We start from the raw sequence: 6,281 nt of genomic DNA, 5'->3' as shown, positions 1-6,281 counted from the left end.
TGGCAATTCGGCGCTGATGCCGGCTGGCAGCAGTTGGGAGAGGGGAAGGAGGAGAGAGGGAGGAAAGGGGGGGGGGAGGAGTTGGCACGGATACCAAGTTTTTCCCTCGAGAGACATGGTTGGGGGGGCGGGAAGTGGAGAAGAAGGAAGAAAATGACACAGAGAAAAGGAAATAAGGAAAAAGAGGCAGAGGAAGAGAATATTAAAGTTCTCTCATTCACAAGTGGGCGTCCTTGGCCCACCTCACTCATGACCCTCTACAAATCATACCACCTAGTTGGGCTTCCCACACTTCTCTCTCTCTTCCCGTCAGCCAACCTGGAAGTCAAAGCGGCCTAGGCATGTTGTGTGTAGTGGTGCAAGCGTGTGTGTATGTGTGCGTGTGTGTACGCCTGTATGTTGTCTCTGTTTTGGATCGCAGTAGAATGCAGTATGTAAATGAGATGGTTATTACCGCAATGTTCATCAAGCTGAGCCGAGAAGACATTAATAGCCTGATGAATATGCATGTGAATTTGTTAATTAAGTTAATTATTCTGCTGAAAATGCATTCGTCTTCCAAGGACATTTTCCCAATGATTTTTACATGCTCTAGCCATTAGTCATGCTATATTTTATCAGGGAAATGAGTTTGCTTAAGTTGTAAAAAAAAAAAAAAGAGAGAGAGAGCAAGAAGAGAAATAGAGAAAGGAAGAGGGAAAAAATGAAAGAGGAAAGAGGAAAATGTGTTGAAGTTGAGAGTCGGAAGGCATCTGAGGCCAGCCTTAAGTTTGAGGCCCAGCTGGGCTTTTGAAGCCTGTGCTCGATTTATGGGTATCTCACTCTAAAATTTTTGCCCTTTTTTTCGATGACAAACTTTTTTTTTTCCAGTGCCAAATTTCCAACACATTAATTAATTGTTGTAGCCAATTAACTGTAGTTGTGCAAATGAGTTTAGCACTAATTACCATGCAGTGCCTGTAATCACATAAAAAACTTGCTGAGAGAGAGAAAAGAGGAATGGGAAGGGAGTGGTGGCAGAAAAGAGTACCTGGAGTGGAGGGGCAGCCAAAGGAAGGGCAGAAGCAGAGGTCTTGGGATTTCCTGGTTAGGTGCCATCTTGGCTTGAAGGGCAGGTGGCTGTTTCCACATTCCAGATCTCTGTAAAAGTGGCCTCCTTTTGTCTAAGAACTTCTACCCAGGGAATTTCCTGACTGTCCAGTGGTTAGGACTCTATGCTTTCACAGCCAAGGGCCCAGGTTCAATCCCTGGTGGGGGAACTAAGGTCCTGTAAGCCTCACTGTGGGGGCAAAAAGACAAAAACAAACAAACAAAAAAAACCCCCACCAACTTCCACCCCCAAAAAAGGTTTAGAATGGATATCTCTGATTATTTCAAGAATGCAAAGTACTCCTTATAAATTCTGAAGCCCTCAGTGTTTATCCCCCATGGGTGGAATTGTTGGATAAGGATGGAGGGTGTGTTGGAAGAAGATTTGCCATTTCTGATGGGCCAAGGGAGATGGAGAAGAATGATATGTGCTCTCAGCTTGGTTCCTGAGCTGTAAGTAGACAGGGAAAGTTGTTATAAGTCCACTACAGCCACTGGAATAGGCCAGGGGAGCAATGGTAACAGCAACTGTAAAAAAAAAAAAAAAAATCCGGTCCCAGCAGGAGGTGGGAGGAGGCAGCCTTTGGCCAGACACAGCTCCCAGGAGGAAAGCCAAGCTTTCTCTCCTGAAAGCTGGCATCTCTGCCATTCATCACGTTTGGGCTGACTCTAGGTTTCCACCTGTCAGCTTCTGCCAGTGCCCAGAGGCTTAGGGATAGACCAAATGATTCTCTAGCTCCTTCTGACTTAGCTGTCCATGATTTGGAAAGAAACAGCAGTGGTAGAGGGAGGACTAAATGTGAACTGGCTGTTATTTTAGGCAGATAAAGACTTGTTTCTTTTTATTGAATGAGTGATGCTTGTAGTTGCCAAGGCCACTATGTACAGAGAAGAGGGGGAGAATTTTATTTCTTAGTTTCTTCCTTCTTGGACAGAGTCCTTATGATTTCCTCCTTCGTGGCCTTGAGCCGCTCTTCACGGTGCTTGCGGGCTTCCTTGGTCTTCAACCTGTGGGCCTCAGCCTGGTCCACCAGAAGCTTCTTGTAAGCCTAGTCTGCCTTCAGCTTGCAGATATGTTCCACAAGAATCTGCTTGGTTTTGAACATATTACCCTTCACTTTAAGGTACAGGCTGTGATACATGTAGTGGTCAATCGTCCTAGGTTCACAGTATCTTCTGAGAAGCCGGCACAGAATTCTCAGCTTCCTCATCCAGGTTACCTTCTCATCGGAGCACTGGCAGTACCCTTTCCCTTACCTATGCCTATGTGCATCCCATTCCAGTGGGTCAAGGTGTCTTTCCAGCATCGAGCCTGGGAATGGACCATCATAGTCTTCCAGATCATCAGCCCATCTTTGACCAGCTTCTAGAACTGCTGATGTGAGGCGGCACTGGTGATTTCATTAGTCTTATTGGGGCCTAACCAGACCTTCTTTTTGCCACAGTGGAGGATGCTGAAGGCAATCCTCTTCTGAAGCCTGAACACACTTCTGGTTGCAGCTGCAGAGGCAAAGTGATGAACTGGCGTTTTTTTATTCCACTCTGCTTCCCTCATACCATGTCCCAGACACTGAGCCTGCCCAAGGTGTATGTGTCTGTGTGTAAATGACCTATAGTTCCCCACCACACTAAAAAAAAATGCTATTTCTCCCTTACTATTAAAATGCTATTTCTGCCCTCCACCTGTCACCCCAGAATAGAAAGCTCACTTGTCATGGGACTCAGTTTCCTCAGACCTCATCAGAGACACTCAACTTCACATTTCCAAGGACAGCCTTGGCTATTTATCCTCTGATACATACCCAAAGGCTGAGTTTTCCCTTTCCCATTCCAGGTCCCAGGTCTGTGGAAAGACTGCTCACAGGCTTCATCCACTTCAGCCTTGAAGTGTCAAAGGGGAAATGATTTCAAATGCACAAGCTATGTTGCCCCCTGCTTCAGGATATGGGCACTTGGCGTGATCAGTTGTGTCCCAGTCTTTGTGACTTGTGGAGTGTAGCCTGCCAGGGTCCTCTACCCATGGGATTTTCCAGACAAGAATACTGGGTTGGGTTGCCATTTCCTGCTTTAGGAATCCCAACCCAGGGACTGAACCTGCGTCTCTTGCATTTCCTGCATTGGCAGGCAGATTCTTTATCTTCATGACACTGCTCTTATAACCTATGAAGCAAAGTTAGCAGTGAAGACCTGACTGACCCAGGCTGCTCCAGTGTTCTTCCTGCCTCTGACATCTCTCTTTTGGTTCTGCCCACATTGTCTTCCCAGCAACCTTAGTCAAGGTCTGAGAAAGCCTGCTGTAGTAGAAAGAGCCCTACTGTCTTGAGTCCCAAGCTCTTCTTTGCCATTTAACAGCATGTGAGCGTGGGATAATCACTTAGGAGCCTCAATTTTCCCTGTCTATGAGATGGAAGTAATAGTAGGTGCCATGACTGAAGGGTTAAGAAACTTAATAATCATGAATATAAAACAACACTCAGGACACCAAGAATAGGCTTTTTCATTAGTTGCTAAGTGAGTACAAAGTCAGAGCACAAAGTGTTCCTTTTTTCAAAAGACTTTTAATTTTATTGGAGTATAGCTGATTTACAATGTTGTATTCTTTAACAGACTAATGGTTAAACATGGTACATCTGTGGTACTTCCATATCTTGAAATAAAATAAACTACTGATATATTAAAAACTCGGATGGATCTCCAGAGGATTATGCTGAATGAAAAAAATTCAATCCCCAAAAGTTAGACAGTGTATGATTCCATTTTCAAATGACAAAATTTTAGAAGTGGAGGATATATTAGGGGTTGTCAAGGGTTAAGAAAGGGGTGACATAGAAGTGTGATCATTAAAAGGGTAACATGAATCCTTGTGGTGCTGGAACTGTGGTAGCAGATTTAAGAATTTACAGAGGTAATAAAATTGCATAGAACTTAATATATACACATATACAGGTAAAACCAGGGAAATATGACTAAGACTGGTGGATTGAAATAATGGCAATATTCTGGTTGTGATGTTATGCTACAGTTTTACAAAATATTACTACTGGGTGAAAGTGGGCAAAATGTATAAGGGAACTCTCTGTATTATTTTTACAACTGCAATTACCTTAATTTTTAAAAAGGATATGATAGATTATTAATGTTTCTGCTGGGTATAGGAGAGAGAAGGGCCTGCCCTTGTGTTCCCACTGCAGAATTCCAAAGAGGAAGATTAAAAAATATTATTCTCACTGCATCAATAAAATGATTATAACTATGGGGAATGGGGTATTTGTATCTGTTGTACCAGTAATTCCACTCCCTTGAATTTACTTTAAAAATTACAGGAAGTTTTTCACAAGAAAAAAAGAATTCTGTAACTATTATGGTGATGGATGTTAACTAGACTCCCTGTGACGATAATTTTGCAATATATACAAATATTGAACCATTATGTTGTAACCTGAAACTAATAAAATGTTATATATCAATTCTACCTCAATAAAACATGAAAAAAAACCCACAAAGTTTTATGTGTTAGGATGTTCATCATGGTATCATCTGTAACAGTAAACATATCTAAATGATTAAAATAATGGATGAGCTTTATAATTCATGACATATCCAGGTGATGACATAGTCTATAGACTTTAAACATACTTAAAAATATAATACACCAAGTACAATGCCAGGTAGTTCTTCATTTTACTGAGATGTTCTGGGTATTTAAAAGAGCTAATATAGGTAAACGCACTTACAAACTATAAAGTGCTTGGCAAGTGCTCTGTGTTGCTATCTTCTTATTTTGGCTGTGCTGCACAGCATGTAGGATCTTAGTTCCCTGACCAGGGATGGAACACACATGCCCCCTGCAGTAGAAGCATGGAGTCCTAACCACTGGACCACCAGGGATTTCCATTCCTGTGTTGTTATCTTACTGGCTGTCTCTCCCAGTTCCATTCTAGATGAAGTTGTACTTCCAGGCAGGACACCACCTGAGGAACTCCTAGCTGAAGTCATGGGTATGGGGAAACTGACTTCTTCTGGAGTGTGACTCAAAGAACTGGGGCTACTTCCTTTCCAGGAGACTGCCATCCTGTTTCAAATCATCAATAAAACTATGGACATTACCCCCCAGCATTTGCACAAACTCACATTTGGCTATAATTCCAGGGGATGCATAAGAGTCTTTGAAGAAATGTCAGCCCTGATGACTCTGAAAAAGTAGTAGACTCTACTGTATCAACCGCTAGCGACTGAGCACCTACTCAGTATCAGGCACTTTCTAAGGTACTTTACACATATTATTTCACTAAATTCTCTTCACCATCTTAAAAGGTTATCTGCATTTCACAGACAAGGAAACTAGGCCTAAAAGAGATTAAGGGATTTACCAAGGTAGCACAGCTAGTAAACAGCAGCACTAGCATTGGAGCTCAAGGCTGTCAGCCCGTAAACTTACAATCTTACAAACTTACACCACACATACTAGGTTTAGAACTGAGGAGGAAACTGCACTGAGGTACACGTCTGGAGGAGCCCCAGAAAATTACCCCTGTTCTTCCAACGTCCCTTAGGTAAATACAGACTTAAAACCATCCAAGGCAAAAGAAAAGTCTCTAAAGAGAAGTAGGTCCATTCTGCAGTCTTATATCCCATGAGTAAGTTTTTCCATATATCTAACCTCTATCGTCTCTGCTAAAATCCTATCCCTTTACCTCTCTTGTTTCCAGTGGGGATGGTGAATATATGACATGATGCCCCTCCATGAAAGGTCCTGGGACCAGAGGGGATAGAGGAGTTTCTCTTTCCCCAGGACTGTTGAGGCCTTAGTTCCCTGGGATCTTCCCCAATGTATCAAACCAAACAATGAGCAGGAGAAAATGGATTAGGAAACTAGACCAAGGAGATGAGCTTGGAGGGTGGCCTGGGACTCCCTCAGAACCTTAGTGCTGGGCTCGGGTGAAGTTAAGGTGGGCTGTTTTACCCACCAGGCTCAGCAGCCAGTTTCATGTTTGACATCTACTCAGCCGTGGAGGTCCAGCCAGCATCGTTCATGCCAGAGCCTCTTGTTTGACTCAATATGACATCTCTATAGAAAGGAGGGGTCCGGGGGATTCTGCCACTCTGCATTTATTCCTCCTGTGTCAATACTACTTTGCTGTACTTGCTCAGGAGCAGCCAGTCCACTGAGGAGGGCGGCACTTAGAGATACC

At 43.2% G+C, this 6,281-nt stretch overlaps 1 pseudogene; it reads right to left on the bottom strand.

Annotated features, from left to right (window-relative positions):
• Positions 1-1,994: 1,994 nt before the first annotated feature.
• On the bottom strand, positions 1,995-2,644 carry LOC128065436 (60S ribosomal protein L19-like; annotated as a pseudogene).
• Positions 2,645-6,281: the final 3,637 nt, after the last annotated feature.

The sequence above is a fragment of the Budorcas taxicolor genome, chromosome 19 (genome assembly GCF_023091745.1).
Source record: "Budorcas taxicolor isolate Tak-1 chromosome 19, Takin1.1, whole genome shotgun sequence".
Lineage (NCBI taxonomy): Eukaryota > Metazoa > Chordata > Mammalia > Artiodactyla > Bovidae > Budorcas > Budorcas taxicolor.
The sequence above is the reverse complement of the archived record's forward strand: the minus strand, read 5'-3'. Positions and strand labels throughout refer to the sequence as shown.